Here is a 21,116-nt window from a genome sequence, read left to right on the forward strand (position 1 = left end):
GCTGAAAACTGAAAAGAAAGGGGAAAAAAAAAAGAGGAAGGAAATAAAATGGAAGAGGAAAGGTATTTTTAAAAAATGAAATATGGTAGGGACTTTTCAGCAGCTTTATAAACAATTAACTCCAGGGCTGTGACTGAAGACCACCTCTGATTCAGCCTGGAATGCCTGCAGATGCAATACAGCATCTTGCCCTCCAGTGACCCTCAGGGACTGCAGCAAAACAGATGGGTGCCCAGTTGTGTGGGCCCTACCATGCACATCTGCATGAAGGCATCCCACACCAACTGCAGAGCTGACACTGAGCAGAGAGGGAGTCTGGGGGTGTGCAATCCCCCAGTCTGCTCTGTGGCCAGGCAGCAGTTGGTGTGGGATGTGTGGGTAACACACTGAACAACACCACAGAGGGTAAGTCACTATTTCTGCACCCCAATAAACATCCATGTTCATCACAACAGAGCTTTTTTTTCCACTGCCATCAAACAGAAATACACCGAGTGTCAGGACTTGTGGCTGAAGTAAACCTCTCTGTGGGAGAGGGGGCTGAAAGTTTTCAGTTTTATTGGTAAGGTTTCCTTTATATAAAATAGAACAAGCACTCTGGTGTCCTGGACAGGCATGTTTAAAACCCATAGCTCTTACACTCACTGTCAAGTTTAGGTCTAACACCAAATAAATCTTGTTCTTTATAAGGAAAGAACAATATAAATTTAGTATCAAGAATTTTGTTTTGCAATCTAGATAATCACTTTTAACTTTACTTTAAAGATTAAAACTATGCTATTTCCCTAACATTTTTAACTTCACTGAGAAGTTAAAGTTCTGGTAAGGAAACACGAGGTCTTATCTGCCTACACAGGAATCTCACTGGGTGTTGGACCAGAATAACCAAAGAGACTCAAGAGTGAAAGCAAGGAAGAAGGAAGGTAGAAATGAAGCACTATGAACACAAAAAATACATCACACGCAAATGATATCAGGAACATTCTGGGAAATACATCTGTGCTGCTTTCTGAATCCTGATTACATTTATAAAATTGCTATCACACTGTAAGCCTAAATATGTCTTGAAGGAACTACTCAACAATAGAGTTTGTGCCCCATTTCTCCCATATACCATTAAATCATGGAAAAGGTGTTGAGAACACAAGGGCCATGATAATGGTTAAGACCACCAATCCTCCTGGCGCTGTCTCCAGCAACAGGAGGAGGAGGGCAAGAACAGAACAAGCATATGCCATTTTCATGGCATTTTCCCAGTTTTCTGCTATTTCAGCTCAGAGGGTTTCCTGAGACAGATGGAGTTCATCTGTGTAGCAACCCTCAGTACAACTCTCTCAAGTACTTGTCTATTCTCCTCCTGAAGCCTATATAATTTTTTTTTTTTTTTGGTTCCTATCCTAGCAGTTCTGAACATTCATTTTTGGGAGAATTACTAAGAACTGAACAAATTTTCTTGGAATTATCTTAGATGCCAAGACCCCACTTCTGAAAGGGTCAGCCCAGTGCCAATCACCTTCCATGTACAGCTACAACTATTTTAACTGAGGTTTAGCAGTTCACATTTATATCTGCAGAATTTCAGTAGTCATTTTCTTGTCTACTGACTTGTCTCATAAGATCCTTGAGCAGTTCTTCACCACTCTCCTTGACATTCACCTCAAGTGGAAGAAACCTACAAAAATTATTCTGCTTGATTAGCACAGTTATTGAGACCTTTGGAGAGTGGAGTGGGGATAACAGAAAAGTCCTACCTGAAGAAACAAACAAAAGGCAAAAGATATTGGCATGTTTTTATGGGCATCTCCTGGTTGCTAATTTCAACAAGCTCAGAAGAGCTCTCTGGTCTCCCAGAATTGGAAGAGATGGTCAAATACAAAGAAAACTTTCCTGAGGTGGAGACAGAAGCCTGAAAATGTGGTGTTCAAAAGTTAGAAGGGTAATAAGACTGAAGAACTAGAAAAAATGAAGTAAATAATTTGCCATTGCTTTCACAAGATCTAAACCTGAAATATAACTGTTTCAGAAACTGTCTTCAAGAAGCCTTTGAGTTGCTTCCTGCATCCAATGGTCAGGAATGGTTTTGAACAGGAATGAGGACCTGGTATGTGTTTCAGGTATGAGACCTGGTGCCTGCAAAGGGCAAATTTCTAAGTTCAATCTCCCACACACAAACATCCAGCAGAGCACCTCAAGCAGGAAGCTCCACAAAAGGCTAAAGTGGGAGACATATCCATACAAAAATTTAAAGGAATAATGTTATTCTAAAAGCAGAGCTCTCCAAACATAGCAAAAGATCATATTTTTCATTGAATACTAAATGCACACAAAAGCCAAGCTGTAGAACAATGTTAAAATTATAGTGGTTACTTGCTTGCCAGAATTTCTTTTCTAAATTACTTACAAAATCAATACTATATTTAAACTATCCAGTGGGATCAACTTGATTTGTATCTGAAATGTAGGCTGAAACTGTTCAGCAGAAAAACACACTAACAGTTTAGGACAGGAAATAAAGAATATTCTTAAGGATAAAACATAAAAATTCTGCTTTTAAAAATTAATAAAATTACATTTTACAAGGTGAACTTTGTCTCAAATAAAGATTAAACAGCTTTCCCCTCAGTATTCCATAGGATCTTTATCGTCAAAAAGTTAGAATTTCCCGGGTTTTATTTATACATCATTAACAAAGAACAAAACCAGAATGCAACAGCCAATTCCTTTGTCATCATGTCTTTGAGCAATAGATCTGCTTTCTGCTTTCTGTATCAAACAGACTACAAAAGGTGGGGGGGATGAACAGATTAACACTATTAGGTGAAGTGTCATGGTTACTAAAAAATATGAAATACATACAAGAAAAATGCTGAGCTACAAATCATAACTTGCAACTGGAACACTTACCTAGCTCAGGAGAGAAGTGTAAGATACTTCACAAACAAAGCTTTCTTTCAACCCGTGTGGTTCTGTACAATGCAGTAATTATACACGTGCTTTAAGAAGCCTTTCTACACCTATTATAAATTTAGATTAAAGGTAGGGCATTACTTATTATTTTACATGTGCTTTTAAAGTAGTTTGTAAAATATATGAAGTCTATAAAAGTTTGTGGTCTAACAACAAGCAACTTGTCCTGCTTCTGCATAATTCAGTGCAAACAGGTAAAAGTTTGCTAGTTATAATTAATACAGATCACATGTAGAGGTTTTAAGGTTTACACAGAGCAGTTAAAGTAATTTTCCTCTAGGTGAAATGTCTAAGTTTTATAATTTTAAAGGGGTTTTTTTTAATAAATCAGATAAATTTGAGTCTGAAGTTGTAACAACCTTCATTAAAACCTAGGCTTCCGTCAAGGTGGTAAAAGCATTCCAGTAAGAAACACTACCAGCAATATTTTCAGTAGTGGATGCCACAGCATCCCAGAGAGCAGCAAAATCCACCTAGACAGAAGGAACAGAAAGTATGGATGCAAGGGATTCACCCTGGCTATAGAAAGCCAACATTCAACCAGGAAATGCAGAGGCATCTCCTGGTGAGGGGGACCAAGCACTGGGTCAGGGCCAGCTGAGGTCCCACACTCTGTGAGAACCACCCAGCTGCCTCTGGACTCCCCCTGCCCTTGGGAGCAGTGCAGCTCCTTGTGTCCTTGTGTGGCACAGAGCCATGCCTCTGGTGTCCCCATGGGAGTGCCACTTGCACATCTCACAATGAACCAACTACCAACTCAGTGTGCTTAGCAGGGACCTTCCTCACATCACCAGCAGCAAGGCTAAGGATGCTGCTCTCTTCTTTACAACAAGAAAACTCCTCTGACCCTGTCCCTTGAGGTCCACCAAAGTTTTCACTGGTAAGTCACAAGAATCACACACTGCAAGGAGCATTGTATTTTCAATCTTTACAACAGATCAATTTCTACACTTCTCTTCCTGCAGTGGAAAAGCAGAAGTATTTGTAGAAATTGAAATTGAGATGAATTTCACTAGTAGGTGCAAGTAGTCTATTTTCTTCATTTGGACTGATTTCTGAGAATGGGGAATTTTTCAACCTCTGTTAAATCCAAATGAAAGAGCATGAATGGTCCTAAACTGAGAAAACCAGAAGGCTGTACCACTGAACTGTCAGATCTGTCAGTGTGAGATCCAATGGGACATTTAAAGGCACCACATCAGCCTAAGCATCTACAGCCATTTACACTTCCTTGTTGGGCTGTTTTTATTGCAAGCACCCTTGTGAATTACAGTAAAGACCCAGCTGCACCTTTTGCCACCTAAACACTCTTGGAAGCCTGGCCCATGGTGACCAGAAATACCCACAATTCACTAACTGAAAACTAGTTTTAAGGCAGAAGTGACACTCTTTTTACCTAACAATGATGCCAACTTTCCTTCACGTTTCTGTTCTACATCCCCAGCTCTTGCCTCTCAGGAGCAATCCCAGGGAAGGCCCTGCCCAGCTCCCTGTGGGACCATCCCTGCTGTCCATGGGTCAAGCAAGGAGCCACTGGCTGGGACCTCTCTCTCTTTTCTAGCCAACAGTCACTCCTTATGAAATTAAACCCCACCAATACACTGTTGACAAATTTGGACAATTAGCATTGGAATATTACAGGGAAGAATAAGAAAATTATTGCAGGAGTATTTATAGGACTCCAAATTCCTTGCAAAACAATGCTAAAACACTTTTGGTTTTTAATGCTGTTCTGTTCAACCTCATCATATCCTTTGCTTGACAGACGACATCCTTCTCCTCTGACTTCTTCCAGACTATGTCTTCATGAAAATGAATTCAGTAACTCCTCATTTTTAACATCATAAAAACTGAAATCTTAAGGATTTGGAACCTTGATAAATAGGTTTTGCTTACACAACTACACAAAGATGCATTTTGTGGTTTTTGTCAGCAAAAAATGCACCTAGTCAAACAACAATATTCAGTTTCAGTTCTCTATGTCTCCAAACTGTACCTACTAACGAGAATGAACTCTATATACACTCAATAAAAAAACCAAAACACTCAAGAGCAAAACACAGTAGAAATTAAGTAGTTAAACAAATCAGACTGTCCTCTAGAAACAGGCACATTTCCTAAATGTTTGCTTATCCTAATAGTCTTGCAATCTTTTTCGCCATCACAGCTCAAGATGAAACTTTAATTATTGTTAAATATTACTGACTATAGCACTATTAAGTGGGAAGAACAGAACAGACACTGGTTATTAACTATCAAACACGATTTTTACAACTATTACAAAAATAGTTTAACTTATCAAATAATGCTATAGCTAAGTTTTTATAAATAATATTTCATAATAAAGGAAAAAGTGAAGAATGAACTATACTATCATTTTGAACATAATATTTCACTTTCTTTTGTGAACAATATAAAACATAAAAAAACCAAAATTTTATTCACACAACACCATGCAATCTCCTTCAATATTCAGATGATAAAGAGCTCAAGCTATTGAGCTGAGTAATTAAAATTCAAAATTTTCAGTAGCAATAAGTGTGACTCGCTATGGAAACAGCATGGGAAGGACAGAGAAACAACTTGCAGTTGGAAAAGCTTTTAAAAGCATATGAAGTACCCAGCTGTGGCCTCCTTGATTTTAAGGACTTTACACACAATTTCCGTTCTTATAAATAAAAAGAGCTTTCTCCTAGCTCACTTCATTATAAGGGGAGCTGCAGAAATGCAGACCCACCTCAGAGGGTGGGAGTTCACTCGGGGATTTTTCCAGGCAGGCCAGCACAGAGGGGCCCTGGGCACACTGGGGCACTGACTGCGGGCACTGCCCATGTCCCCACATCCTGCCCAAAGCTTGATTGGGGACAGCAGCTGCCCCCAGCCCCCCAAGGGCTGCCCCTCTGGGGATCACGGCCAGGCAGCCACAGCTCACTGCCACACCATCAAATCCAGGCAAACTTCTTGGTCCAACCATTTCCATGGTAGCTTGAGCCATATCACAGAATTCAATGGTAAATTCGTATTTTACTTCCCAGCTCCATGCAGTAGGATTAGCACTATCAGACAGAGGGAGAAGATATTCTGTGTCACAAAGGGAAGGAAAAAAACCCAAAAACACATTTTTATGTCCAGACATTTGAGAAATCATTATTTTATGATGTTTGGTATATCAGATTAAACAGTCAAATAGAGTAAAAATGATAAAAAGGAAAAAAAATCTCAAGCCTCCTAATTCAATTTAAACTCTTAATTTTGCATCACTCTCCCTCTCTCTAAATCTAGAAGAAAAGGTTATTTTGAGCAATAACATTTTTGGATTCTGTAATTAAGCAATCAAATGAGAGAAAAAAGAAAATAACGTAAAACTCTCAAAATGCACAGGATGCAAGAGGGCCCCAGTTTCTGGCTGACTAGGAGAAACTGTTCAAATGACCTTTGAAGATTTTACAATTCTCCTGCCACAGTCCATCCTTCACCTTGCCCATAGTGACAAGTTTTGCAGCACAAGGAGGACAGAGCCACAAACAAACAAAAAATAAAAGAGCGACTTGCTTTGTCCCTTCTCTTCCTACCCTGTTTGTGATTCACTTCACATGGGAAGATGTAGTTAATGAAGAAAATTAGTAGTGATACATCAGGCTTGGAATGAATAACTCCAGTTATTGGTGCTATTGGTAACCATTGGTTATGGTCACCAAAGGAACCAGTGACTTAATTTCTACTTAAATGAGTTATAAATACTTTTATTGATGCTATTATAATTTCTAAAACTTTGAGGACTGGTAAACCATTCAGAAAGAGTAATCCATACATTTTAAAAGGTTGTTGAAGAACATGCATTCTTGTGTTTTACATCACACTTAAATCTACAGCAGAACAAGTTGTGTACAAGCTGGAACAAAGGTTTGGGAGGAACGTATCTAGACTAGCCTTCAGAAGATGTGCCAGCTACCTCCACGAGCTGCAGTCGTCAATTAGGGACATTTCCATACATATTGCCCTTCTGTCTCTCACTTTCTGCTGCAGCTGGACTACCTGCTCCGTGCCTACTCCACGATCCTACAACTACCCTCATTACGGCTCATGCTTACACAGCTTTTGGCAGAGAATGAACAGCTCTAATCTGGAAATTGTTTCATAGGGACTTTCCACACACCACTCTTTTTAAAGAACTTCTGACAGCACTGAATGACCATTTTCTCTTCTTATAACCATATTTTTATTTTAAAGTATCATGGAAAGTGTGAGTCTTCAAACGTAGCAACTGTCTGGTGCTGCTGCTCATACTGCATTTTGCTGGAGCATATGTAGCAATAACAGTGTTTTGCTACTTGAAGTCTGTGGGAGCTACTCTGTGCAATTTAAACAACACTGTGCTGCTACCAATCTAATAGGGAAAAAAAGGAGGGGGGAGCGAGATTGGAAGCCTACTGTTATATTTTCATAACTGAAGAAAACTCTGACTTTCTGATAGAAAAACTGCCAATTTGAGTACAGTCTTAAAGAACAGAGTATTTCCTCCAAAAAATTAAGCTTTATCTCCAGGATGAACAACAGAGACTAAGACCATTTCATGAGCACCCACATCCATCCATCTCTTTGAAGGTCTTAGGTGACGGCGGGAGAAATGAGAGCCTCGGAAAGCGAGCTGAGGCACCTGTGGGTGCACCCTCTCCCTGCTGCCCTCGCTCTGCGCTTTCCTCCGCTGGTGTGGGGATGCGCGGAGCGGAGATGGGGGAGCACCGGGCACCGTCCCTGCGTGCCCCGACCCGCGGGGGGCAGGCAGCCGGCGGGTTCCCGGCGGGCAGGGCCGCCCCGCGGGGCCGTGCCCGGACACGGCTGCGGTCGCGCTCGGCGGGGTCGCCGTCGGTGCCCGGCCATCGGTCCCGTTTCCCCGTCCGTCCGACGGAGGAGCTGCGCGCTCTCCTGACACTCGCCGTGCCCACAGCGGGCAGCCCCGGAGAGCGGGGCGAAGGCGGACACGGCGAAGCGGGCACGGGTAACAAACAGCCTGTCACCCTCCGACACCCAACCCGCGTTGTGTCACCCTCCGCCACACCACTCGCGTCCAAGCGCAGCCGCAGCGCCCGGCGGCCCCGGCCGGCACCGGGGCTCCCGCTCCGCCGCCCCTTCCCCTCCCACGCCGGGGCTCCGCGGCCTCGCCCCTCCCTCCCTCCTTCCCTCCCTCCCTCCGCCCGCCCGCCCCGCTCCGCTGCGCGCCCGCGCAACCCCCGGCGCTGAGCCGGCGCCTCCCGCCCGCCCCACGTGTCCGGCACCCCCGGCTGCGGGCCCGGCCCGGCCCGGCCCGGCCCAGCCCGGCGCGCACTTACTCCGCGGGGCCTCAGGGGCGGCGGCGCGGGCCCGGCGGCTCCCCAGGAGCGGCGCCCGGCGGTAAGTTTCGAGGAGCGCGGAGTCGCGCTTGGCGGGGAGGGGTTTCGGGGAGGCGGCAGCGAGAAAACTTCCCTGGAGCGGCTCGACCGCCTCCTCCGCCTCCTCCCGCCGCCCGCCGCCGCCGCCTCGCCCGGCGGCAGCACCGCGCCTGCCCGGCCGCGCCGCCCGCCGCCGCCGCTCTCGGCCCGCCGTCACACGGGAGAGCGCCGCCGGCCGCCCCCCGTTCCCGCCCCACCAACACGCGCTTCGAAAATCATTACTTTCTTTCTTTTTTTTTAAATTTCTGAGGATTAAGATGTTATTAGCGAGGGAAGGATGGGCCCTGAGGAATGCCGGCTCCTGCTGCAGGTTCCACAGCCGAGCCCGGCCGGCAGCTCCGCCGCTGGCTTGGCAGCGCCGGGCCCGCACGGTGGAGTCGGAAAGGGACCGGCAGCATTCCCCGGCCCCAGGGGCTTTTCTGACACCGCTCCTCGCCATCGTGCGTAAAGCCATCGCTTGAAGGCACAGAATGAGTCGAGGCGTCAAGGTCTGCGTGGGAATGCTGCTCTGGGAGAAGCTGTGCTAGGCATACGGCGCCTGATCCCGCGGACTTCGGATCATCCCTAAAATCCGCGCTTGTACGCATCCACCCCTCCTCATTACCCATGAAGAGAGAAAGATGGGTCAGATTCCATATGTCTTATGCTTCAGTTATAAAGTTACTGCAGAACAGGGGTAGAACGTGCTCTTCCCTTCCTCATCCCAGAGACATGAACTCAGACCCTGCAGGAGGTGTATAGCTCGGGCATCCGAGTATAACACAGGTGAAAGCACTGCTCAGTCTGGCAGCCTCGTCCAGACACTGAAGTAAGCAGTAAGCAGAGCTGCTGGGGTTTCTTTTACCTATAGTTGTAAATATGAACAGTGCAGTCCAGGCCTTCTTGTCCTCCCTTTCCTCTCCCTTAAACCAGAAAGGAAAGAAAAAGTTGCCATTGCTTCAAGTTCTTCCATTCCACTTCTTTGTCTTCAGTACATACTCTTCCACTATTTTCTTTTCCCAGCCCTCTTGGTGGGCGTTTATGCCAGTTTCAGAAAGTAAACAACCTTCTGCCTTTAAAGAAATTATGTCCCCACAAGCATTCATGTCAGTATACAAGCAATGCCTTTTAAATCACTAGAATATCTAATATTTGTCCTGAAGGACACAAATCACATGTAATCCATTTTAACTTTTTAACAATTTCAAGAGTTTTGTCCTCCACATATTTCTACTCCAGTCCTGTAAATTAAAGGGTGAGAGTTAATTAAAATGTCACACATGGGGCCATATACAAAATACTCAGAGATGGAGTCCACATTCTTCTGAAGGTAAATGAATCCATTAGGCTGTGTTTTGAATTGACAAATACGAGATGTTTATATGTATATGTTTTTTTAAACTTTCATTGTACCTGTATTACTTCAACATTGTATTTCTTGTTCAATATCATTTTAAGGTATAAAACCAAGTTTAATTCCCACTAAATCCAGTAGCCAAAACTCACCTTGACCCACAAAAATGGGATAATGGATTTTTACACTGCAGGGAAGGAGATTAAATTTCTGTAGCATACCTGAGCTGTGAATGTGATATAAAGGTTGTAAAAATTTTGGTTCACAGGTTATGAAAAAGACTCAAGAAAGGTAAAGCTGCTGATCTACTTGCTCTCTTGCAGTGGAATATGTAATGGAGAGCAGCACATGTGATTCCATAAAAATCTCTAGAAGCAAAATGGAAAACCTCATCTCTACAACATACTTTTTCCTGGACTTATGGAATAGACATGTGTAGCCCGTATTCTACCTTGTACAATGCAGTTTCTTCAGAAATTCATGATCTTTGTTTGACTATCCACTCTGGCATGAAGCCTTTTTTCAAAATCAGGTGTGGGGCTAAGTGTACATCCAAATTCTTTTTTCATCTAGAAATCTTACTGGTATAAAAAAAAAAAAAAAAAAAAAAAAAAAAAAGTCAAATATTCTTATTTTGTAATTTTGAGCAAGTAGGAGAGTATTCAAAAGCTATACACATACCAAAAATATTTAAGAAGGTCTCTGCCAAAGCACATCTAATTCCCAGAGGTGCTCTAATTTTTGTGTTTGATACCTCAGAATAAAATGTTAATGTCCACTGCAGCAAGAGCAGTATTGTTGCACAGGCATGTGAGAATGCTGGCAATACAGCTCCGAGGAGGACCGTGAGAGCCCTCAACTTGCTCATAAAAGAGTGGACCTCCTTCCTACAGGAAACCCTGGACACTGTGGTGGTAAGTGATGTGGATTGTCTTAGATTTGGCTTAGAGGTATTTCTGTTAGCTTTCCTTTTCTGCAGGGTTATGAGCTGTTAATGTTGTGAAAAGAACACAAGTGAAGGCTTCAAGTGAAGCCTATATGATAGTTAGGCACTGAGTAAAAAATCAGCATAATTACCTTTCACAACAGGAAATTGGTAAACATTTATAGATCAAAATGTTTAGAATAGCAGTGAGATTGCCATCCTGCTTCCTAGACCCCAGTCTAATGAGTTGTCAAGCATCTGCTGTTGCTACTGGATTAAAAACCAATTGTGAAAACTCCCTCCCACCCCAAGAGCTGCCAGGTCACCTGCTGCCATTTATCCCCTTATCTGCAATAGAAACCTCTGAAATGTTAAGTGGTTTATTCGACCTATAATGTCAGCTAAAACTGGTGTGGGTCTTCCTGATGTAGCTAATGAATTTCAGTAGGAATAGTAAGAAAGCATATTAGGTCTGACAACTCATAGCCCTGAAATTTGAAAGCCCGGTGCCTTTGAGAGCTGACAGTAATGCCAAGGTAAACAGTTTCTTTTCTGTTATTCTTTCACTCCTCAAAACAAGCACCTCTCCAAATCTGAGAGCTTCTGGCAGGTATGATGAATGGCAAATCCTAATGAATCCCATGGTTTGGCCAGAAGTGTTAGGACTTAGCACTCTGTACAAATTCTCATCTGAAATAGGAGTATCAGGAGCCAATTTCTTGAACATAATTTATTCCAGACACTCGCTGGAATAAACAGCATTCTGTAACCTCCTCAGATACTTTGCCAGTAGGGAGCTGTCTTTACACTTCTTTCAACTAAGCAAGGGATCCAAATACAAAATTCATAATTCAAGAATACAGTGTGGTTTAAGAGACTGGAGGATTCGAGTTCATTTCCAAGGACATTTTTGTGTCCTATCTGTATGACATTTTCTTTCTGAATCAGGTCTACTGTGGTTTGCTGCTACCTTGCCCTGATGAGTTTACAAAAACCCCAGCACCGGGGTTTAACTTTCTAGAAGCGTCTCAAACTTACATTCAGTTTCTGCAATATGTTTCACTTAAGTTTCATACTAGAAAGGAAGTATAAACCCGGACTTCCTTAGTTAGTAAATGTTCTTTTGTCTCTCTTAAAGTCTTGTCAGACTTTGATTCCTTCAGTCACCGACGGGCATTTTGTTACAAACAAAAGCACTGCCATGAGTATGAACCTGACTTATCCATGCAAAGAGGGACAAATAAAACTCAGCTTTTCAGTTGCAGGATCAGATACTGTCCGTAGCTACATGTAGATGTAATTAAAAGCAAGATTTTTATTACTACGAAAAAAGACAAAATTCAAATGATGCCTAATGACTTCTGATGGAACTGGGAAATATTTCTGAGACAGATGCTGTTGGGATCCAGTGCAAACTGGCACCCCTAAAGCCGTGTTGGAGAGCCACATGTGACAACAGATCTCCACCTACTCCTTTAAAAGGTCTCACGAGAAGACAAATAACAAATAGTCCATTCAAATGTTAATCTGTCTCATCTTCTAACTCTTGATTATACTTTATTTAACTCCCCAAAATAAACCATTTTCATATGTGATGCTTATGTTTTCAATACCACCAGTGCTTATCTTCCATATGATTGGATGATTTAAATATAATTTAAAGTATGTTTCCCTCTGCTATGCTGCTCATTCCCCACCCCATCCCCCCAGTAATACATTATTTTGTCGCTATCTTTCTGATAGGTAGTTGTCTAGAGTTAATGAAGATGGAGGTAGGTGGGAAAAGCAGCCATTTAGCATTGTGTGGAGGAGCAGATAAAATCGTCTTCCAGTTTCATAATCTGCTAATTGTGTCGCTGCAGATAGAAACTTCCCACAGTCTCCAGGTCAGTGGGAAAAGTCCCTCTGACTTCCAATGACTTTTGAGCACTGTTTTTTCAGTATCTGAAAATTATCGGATGCTAAGATCTAAGCTTATGTTTTAGTGAAACTGCTCCCTGAACTATTCATGAATATATGGATTTACAGAATTTTACTCCATGAAATAACTGGCTAAACCCAGATTATAGAGTAAATTATCAATGTAATCCTGTATTTTAAACTGTCTGGTAATTTTAATTGTGCCTTAGCTCATTAAGATCTTAAAACTGAATACTCCAGTGCAGTGAAAGAACACCCTTAACTGTGCTCTCTGCACAAATCTAGATGAGGTTTTTCAGCAGTAAGGGCCTGGAATCAGAAGCCTGTGTACCTAACATCGGTATTAACGGGAGGCTGAACCATTCAGAGCGACAAGCCACTTGTTTAATGTCATATTCTGCTAACATGGACTTGTGCATTATTTAACAGAAGACCGTTCATAAAGTAGTTCAGTGCAGTCAGTATTGCAAATTTTGAAGTGCAGTTTATCAGGTACAGAAGTTTAGTCAAAGTAGTCTTGGGAGACTTGTACATATTTCACATTCTTTGTTTTTCTTTAGAACATTATGACTCGATTTAGCTCCCAGCAGTCCAAGAGGCTGGTTGATGTAATTTAATCATTTTTGCTGACAATGTTAAGTCCTGCTAATCTGTCATTATCTGTATCCTCACCTGTTTCACTGCAGAAAATTTCTTAGTATAATTGAGGAAATGGTGTTTGTAACAGGACGTTCAGGTGTCTTTGAAGAAAATAGTAATTAACAAGGCAAATATTTATGGTAATGATGACAAAATTAAAAGAAATGTTTTCTTTTGGTGAGTGAAATTATATGAAGGCGTTGCAACACATTTCTGACAAGTTAATAGGAAAAGGTATCATCCTTAGCTATCTGGGGAGAAATGTTTGAATTTAAAATTACCATCTCTGAGTTCGCTCAAATCCCTTCTGAACACACGTCTGGAAATACTGTAGAAAGAGAATTTTTTGTCAAAAAATGTAACGAAACGGCGAATTTTAAGTAAATATTTTCCCACGATGAAACTGGGCAGTGCAAAGGGCCGGGAGCAAGGCCGGGCGCGGGGGAAGCGGCGCCTCCCGGCCGCAGCCGCCCCAGCCGGGCCGCGCTCGCCGCCCGCCCCGCTCCGCCCCGCGGGCCCGGGACGCGCGGAGCCGGCGGGGGATGCCGAGCCCGCTGCTTGGACACTCCCCTCCCTCCCTCCCTCCCCGGCTGTTTGTGGGATTTTCCAGGCTCGGGGGACGAGGAGCCCTTGAGTGATGGATGCTCCGAAGGACACGGCAGGAAGGCACCCGGCGGCTCTGTCGCCTCGGTGCCCCGCAGCGGGGTTCGGGGGAAGCCGGATTGTGGGCCGGACTGGGCTGCAGCCAAGCGTGAAGTCATCCCCTTCCCCCCACCATGGACCGAGCCCCGTTTCGCTGAGGTGACCTCCTGTGGCACCCGGGGGATGCTCCTCCAACACTGCTCGGTCACTCCAGTGGTTTCTTACGGCCAAACTAGGAGATCATATGGGGGAGAAAAAAACCGCAAAACCTATTCCTATTCGGCTGAAGCCTGAGTCACTGCTCCCGCTTAATAACGTTCTAAACGGGAGTAGACAATGTCCCACTGATCCCTTTGGCCGTTTGCTGCCCTTGAGCGCAGCCATTGCCAATAGTCGCCTAAGGACTTTGAAGTTATGGATATTGTCTTCGCAGGCAGCAGTCTGTGCTTTAATAGGTCTCGTTCCGGCTCGGTCGCTGAAAGATGTAGGCAAGCCAAAACTTCAGCGCTCTTCTGGGTCATCTAAAACGTAAGGTCCCTCCTCCGAGACGGACTTCGGTGTGAGGCCAAGCGCGAAGAGACGAATGAGTGCATATGTTCAAAATTACATTTTCGACAGAAATTCAGATCTACCGGGTCGTGTTTAAATGCGAAGTGGGAGAGAAGGGGGGGGCGGAGGGGGGGCTCAGTGTGCAGGAAACATCACGGGGAAACCTGGAATGTAACAGGCAGGATCAAAAGTTAATGGCCTATTTGATGTGAAAAGTGAGCTGGGGATGCCGGGGAGCGGGAGCGAAAAGAGCCGGCCAGACGCACGCAGGGCCCCGCGCAAATAGCTGAGCCAAAAATGCAGCGCAGGTAGGAGCGCCTCTCCGCCGGGCCAGCCTTCAATGCGGTGAGTTTGTGCCCCCGAGCGGGGCGGTGCGGGGGCTCACTCGGCCCTGGAGAGCCGCGCCTGGCATCGGCTGCCCCGGCAAACCCGCGTACAAACCGCGTACAAACCGCGTACAACCCGCGTACAACCCGCGCAAAGCCGGGACAGCCCACGGCAGCCCCCGGCCCTCCGTGCCCGCAGCGCGGCGGTGGCACCGCGGTGCCCGCGGAGCTGCGTGCGGGGCGCTGCGCGGGAGGCCGCGCTGGGGAAGCGGCGCGGGGGTGCGGAACGGCCCGGGGCGCGCAAGGGCCGCCGCTGTGACCGCGCTCGCAGCCCTCGGTGCCCGCACCGCCGCTCCTGGGGCTGTGCCAAGCGCAAGGCTGTGTCTGCGCCTGGCACAGACCGACAGGGAAAAGCTCAGGAGGAGAGGATGCGCTCCTATGGATTGGCAGGCCACGGTCGATGCTCGCCAAAATTACAGACCGCCCTGCCACACAGCCTCGAGCCATTTCTGTGTTGATAAAGCTAAGAAAAAAAATGTTAGCCTCTAGCACCATCAGAATATTTCATCCATGCCAATTTGTTTAACGATATTTTTCTAAAAATAACTCTTTCCATGTATGGCTCAGTTTCTTCGGCTTTAGCATACGTTTTGAATTAAAACTGTTGACAAGATTGTAACGAAAATACTGATTGATGCAAACATGCCCTGAAACACATCCACACCTGATTCTGGTTCTCTGACTACTCTGATTAAAGCCAACCCCCGCCTCCAGCAAGCCCGACCGGGGTCTCCAGCTTCCAGGGAAACTGCCCGTCGGGACATCCCGGTGGCAGAAAACGAAGGCACAGGGACAATGACCTAAAACCAGGGTTTGAAGCGCTAGGGGTTCCCCAGGTTGGCTGGAAGTGATGCCGAGACAAACACATCGAATGCAGTCTGTTTCCTCCTCTTTGGTCTTATCCCAACTCCCAGATACAGTCAAATGTTGAGAGGAGACTGAAGTCAGGCCACTGCCAACGCTAGAATAAAAAGGCTGAGAGAAGCCAAAAATGCCTGTGGTCTCCGTGAACTACATTAAATCACGGCGTGGTTATATTTAGGTGGATAACGAAGCGCGTAAAACGGTAGATAAAAATCAGTTGCTATGGACTGTCTAGGATTTCGTGTGTTTTTATTAATTTTCATAGGAGATTTTAAGATTTACGCGCTCCCCCCGTTTCAAACCCCGGCCGGAGCGCTCCCGGCGGCGGCAAGGGCCGGCAGGGGAGGCGTTCGCAGCCGCCCCGCTCCGCTCCGCGCCCCACCTGGGGCCGGCCCGGCCCTGCCGCCCTGCCCGAGCGGCTGGCGCTGCGAGTGGAGCCTGAGTGAGGAAAACGGGGGGATCTGATACCGGGGGGCGCGTCACAGCTCCTGCTCCCGCCCTGCTGACCCCAGCTGCAGATCGGCTCTGCGGGAACGCCAGAGAGGTTTGGCCTGCTCAGGCAAGGGAGGGGGAGGATGCTGCTGCCTCCGCACAGCGGCTCTGCTCGCTGGCTGAGCAGGACAGCAGCCCAGGTCCGGCCACAGAGCCGCCAGCCTTGCAGCCTGCCCATCCCCTGGCTGACCACAGCCGCCACAATCTCCCCGTGCTCCCGCTCCTCTGCTACCCTCCCTGGGCCGCCGGCACCAGAGGCAGCACCAGCGGGGGCCACGGGGCCGGGCAAACAGGAAAGTCCTGCTGGATTCCCTGGCGATTCCCCGAGCCGAGGGGAGGAGCGGCCGCCTCCCGCTCCCTGCTCTGCCCCCGCCTCGGCCGCTCCCCTCCCGCCCACCGCTCCGAGCGGGACACGGGCACGGCGGGGCCGGCGCGGCCCTCCCGCACCTCCGAGGGTACAGCGGGATCCCGCGGCACGCGGGAAAGCTTCCCGCTGGGATCTGTGTTCCTTTTAACAGCTACACTTCGCCAGTGTAATAAAACCCAACAACTTTATTTTCAGTGAAATCGGTATCACTGGGAATGTGTGACTACCGACTAAGAAGGGGCTGGAACACGGGCGGGATTTGCAGAGCTCCGCGGTCCCACAGCGGCGTTATCCTCCATCACAAGCAGAACTTAACCACCCGCAGCCACCTCATCACCGACACCCAGCAGCATCCCTGCCCCGGTCCCGGGAGAAGCTCGGAGCGCTCCCCCTCGGCTCCCCAGCGCCTCAGGAGCCCCGACAGCCTGCGGGCACCCTCGGGGCCCGGCGGGTCTGCGGGGGTTCCGCGGGCAGAGCAGGTGCAGCCGGCGCTGCTGTGCTTTAGTGCCTCTGCGGGATTCACGGCGCGGCCCTGCCTGGTATCTTCCCCCCAGCCCCCGAGGTTTGGCCGCTGTTTGTTTGTTTGTTTGTTTGTTCTCTTTTCCTTTTTCTGGTGCAACTGATTTCAAACACTTCATGTTTTGTCCCTCGCTCAGACTTAAGCTACCTGCCAAGAGGAGCCTGAGATCCCCTGCGCTACTTCCTGTGCCCATTCATCTTTGTATTCCTTTTAATTTTTTTCCTCTTCCCCGTGGAAGTATAGACACATAGATGTGCCAGATTATTTTCAGATGGCCAGCACTCAGGATTTCAGACCGGTTAGGGAAGCAGCATCACCATCTCCTCATTAGCGGGGCGCCCATCGCAGGCTCAAACCCCGGCGCTCTCCCCGCCGTACCGGCCTGACGGAGCCGGGGGATGGGAGCACTCCTGCCTGGGGTGAAAGGCGGGAGCTTCTCCCCTCCATGCCCCCAGCAGCAGGGGACTTATTCTGACACCGAGAGAAATGACAGCATGACTCAGATACTCATTGTCACTCCTCTGGCTGCTGGTGGAGGTACCTGCCAGGTTAACAAATTCAGGTTTGGATCCAAGCCTGCCTTCCTAAATAACGCGGCACAAGGAGCCCAGGTGGCTCCTGGGCTGCCGTTCACCTTTACTTTATAAAAACTGAGAGCTGTATGAATTTTACCAGCAGCCCTGCATTTTTTCTCTGCATGAGCAGGTTTCCATTGGACCCTGCTGGCTACAAACGAGGGATGGAAAAGACGCTTTCTCTGCCAGGGTGTAAGAACGGTGCGAGATTGTCTTTTTGGGCAGTGGTAAGGTCTAAGTTCAAGGATGGGAGTTTTTCTTGCCAGGCGCTTGGGAGTGCGCAAACCCGCCCTTTTCCGCCCCGCCTCACTCCCTCCCACAAATCAACAGCAACAATCAACTCCGGATGCCAATAAACCTTAAAAAAAAAAAAAAAAAAAAAAAGCAGCAATACAGTAATACAGTTTAAGATCCGCCTCGAATACATAAGCACACAGAACGCAGAGCCATCCTTGGCTCCGAGACCCCTCAAAAGGTTTCTCTTTTTACAGGAGCAGGTAGAGACAGTGGTGTCGACGGTGTGCTCTTCTGGTTCCCTGCTGTGGCTGACTCCCCAGGTCCCTGCTGCTGGGGTACCAAATACTCCTCTCAAAGGTGCCAAACAACACTTTTTATTAGTCCAGCTATGCGGGTAATGGTGTAGAGCATTTATATGCTGTGGGTCATCCCTAGGTTGGTATCACGGCGTATCTCTCCCTTCCCATTCTCCTCGGACACCCAGGGGTGATATTCAGGTGCACCCTAGAATATGGCAGCGTGGAAAATGCATCGTTTCCTGAAATAATAAACAATCAGCTTGTTCAAATGATCCGGTTTTTACCGTGTTTTGTGTGTGGAGGAGTGCTTACCTCAAGTCTACTCAGGTTTCCCAGGCATGAAAAGCCGGTAAACATTGCAAATCATCTAGGAGAGGGGTTGAATTCTACACGTCTAGAAAAAGACACGTACTGAGTTTTTTAAAGGAAAAAAATTGCAGGATACGTTGTAAAGGAAAAAAAAAAAAAAAATCTAGTGAAGGGGGAAAAAAGGAAGAGAAACCGAAATGGTACTGGAAAAACCTTGGCTCTGGTAAGCAAGGAAACACTCTGTCTTCTTCCAGCGTCACTTGATGAGACCATAAAGAGACACATATTGTGCATTTTCTCAGGTTTTCAAAATCCCACACACATATAGTAATAGCAAGTTTCAACAGCTATTGCCAGGGCTCGGGTTGGTTTCCCTCAAGTAAAGAAATGCATCTTTAAGTGGGAAATCTGCCATTGGCTAACCACAGTCAGAGATGTCTGCAGGGATAAACAGCATTGTTAATTCCTTCAAGCTCCATCTGTGGAAGTGATAAAGTGCAGCCATTATGGAAGACTGCAAAGTTAAATTAATTAGGTTCCTCCATTATGCTGCAGTCTTCTGAAGATGATTGCTATTTTCCTCTTAAATGCCATTATTCCTAGATCTATCTAGCAGCTGATGCAATTAAAGCGAACGTAATGTAAATTTAACAACACAAATGACACTTTCCTCCCCGTATGTTTGAATGGGGCACAGGGGGGCTGTATCTCAAGCTTGGACTTCCCCCGTAAACATCTGATGTAACCTTAAAAAAAATTTCAAATAAACCAGTGTGTATTTGGATACTTTTCTTCGGCGAATTCTTGGATCAATACTTTTGTTTCATGTTTTCATGTTCTCAGTAATGTTAAGGGATCCAGTTACAAACTCTTGCCAGTAAGAAAGAAAATATGCCCTGCTGTGCACCCTCCTAAACACTTCTAAGAAATAGTGTTTTCTTTTCATTTGGAATGACGATTTTGTTTGTCTGCTCTGCCCCGGCGAGCGAGACTATAGATTATTAGTAGACACATTTAATTCCGGACCATAACGCGGGCGGCTGCGCCCAGGGCCGACACACCGGGGCAGGGCAGGGCAGGGCTGGGCGGGGGGCGAGGGCACCCCGGGGGCTCCGGGGCCGGGCTGGAGCCCAACGCGAATGGGGCACTGCCTCCCGCCCCGCTGTGATTTTATTTTATTTTATTTTATTTTATTTTATTTTATTTTATTTTATTTTATTTCATTTCATTTCATTTCATTTCATTTCATTTCATTTCATTTTTTACATTTATTTCTTTAAGGAAGAAGCGTGATTTCTCTAAGCCTTTGCAGCGCTTCATGGGTCATTATGGCTTAATGCAATTAACGTAACCTTTTGTAACCCAATATCAAGTACTTCCAGGACAAATCTTTAAACAGATCACTAATCGTAAAACAAGTTACGGTGTCTGGAGTGAAAACGAAGCTATTTGCTATTCCCTGATTAAAAAAAAAAAAAAAAAAAGCTGATACTTTCAGCTTTTCGTCCTTCCCCCTTTCTCTTCTCTCTTGCTCTCGCATCTTGGGTTTATGAAGTTTGTTGAAACGCTGCTAATATTTTTTTTTTTTCCCCTTTAGGTCTCTGTTTTAAGCCACGAAAATCCAGCGCTGGGTTTTTACGGTTTTCGGGAGGAAGGCCGTCGGGAATGCGCTGCAGGAGGAGCTGGCGCGCAGGGATGAGCGAGCATCCCCAGGCGGCACCGGCGCCGAGCCCGGCCGGGTCCCGCCGCCGCCCCGGGGGCCCGGGCAGTGCCGGGGCCGGGGCTGGGCTCCGGGGGCGGAGGGACATCCATCAGCAGCGGCCAATCCAGCGCAGCGCCCTCCCCCGCGCTAATTGCTTTTGCTTTCCTTGCAATTAGGGCCGGCGGGGCGCAGGAGCCGTCACACGTGTCGCTGCATTCGCAGACACGAACATCCCCCGCCAGCCCCTGTAAAGCTTTCCGCAGCACGCACGGACCGAGCAGGTTTGGCTGTGAGGTTTGTGTTTGATTTAAGGGCGAGAAGCGCTTCCTGGCCCGCTCCTTCCTTCCCGCCGTGCAGCCTGGGAGTAAATTCCGGCAGGATATTTAAATTTGGCTCAAGTGTCACACGGATCATTTATAGGTGGTTCAAGGTGGAGCCACTACTTTACCTTAAATTTAGGCTTATTGTTGCATGTCTGTGAATATATTTCTCTGTGTGACTGTTACATAGACCACGTCCATGTGAGCAGCACCAACAGAGGCCCGGTTCAGTGATGTGGTACCCACCATAAAAAATGGAACACAAAAAGCTGGGAGTAAATTATACCGGAGTTCTGGTTCAGGGGAATTGCACCACAGCACTCAGAATATTAGATTCTGTTTGGATAGATGGTTTAATCTACCACCCACCATCTCTGTACTTCAATTTTCCCAATCATGTGTGCAAAATTGGTCTTGTCCTGATTTCATTTTTACATCCAAGTTTTTGTTTGTATTCCTTGTTACCCCTGAGGAAAGAGAATTGCTCTAATAATGCCAGAAAATATTTTGTACTCTCACAGTGTACTCGTGCATTCTGCTGCATTTTATGAAGAACTCTCTATAATGTGTCATCTTTTACTGTTTTGCATTGGACTTTAGCATGTCAGAAACAGGAATTAGGTCTGCATATTAATCATAAC

This window comes from Melospiza georgiana, chromosome 1 (genome assembly GCF_028018845.1).
Source record: "Melospiza georgiana isolate bMelGeo1 chromosome 1, bMelGeo1.pri, whole genome shotgun sequence".
Classification (NCBI taxonomy): Eukaryota; Metazoa; Chordata; class Aves; order Passeriformes; family Passerellidae; genus Melospiza; species Melospiza georgiana.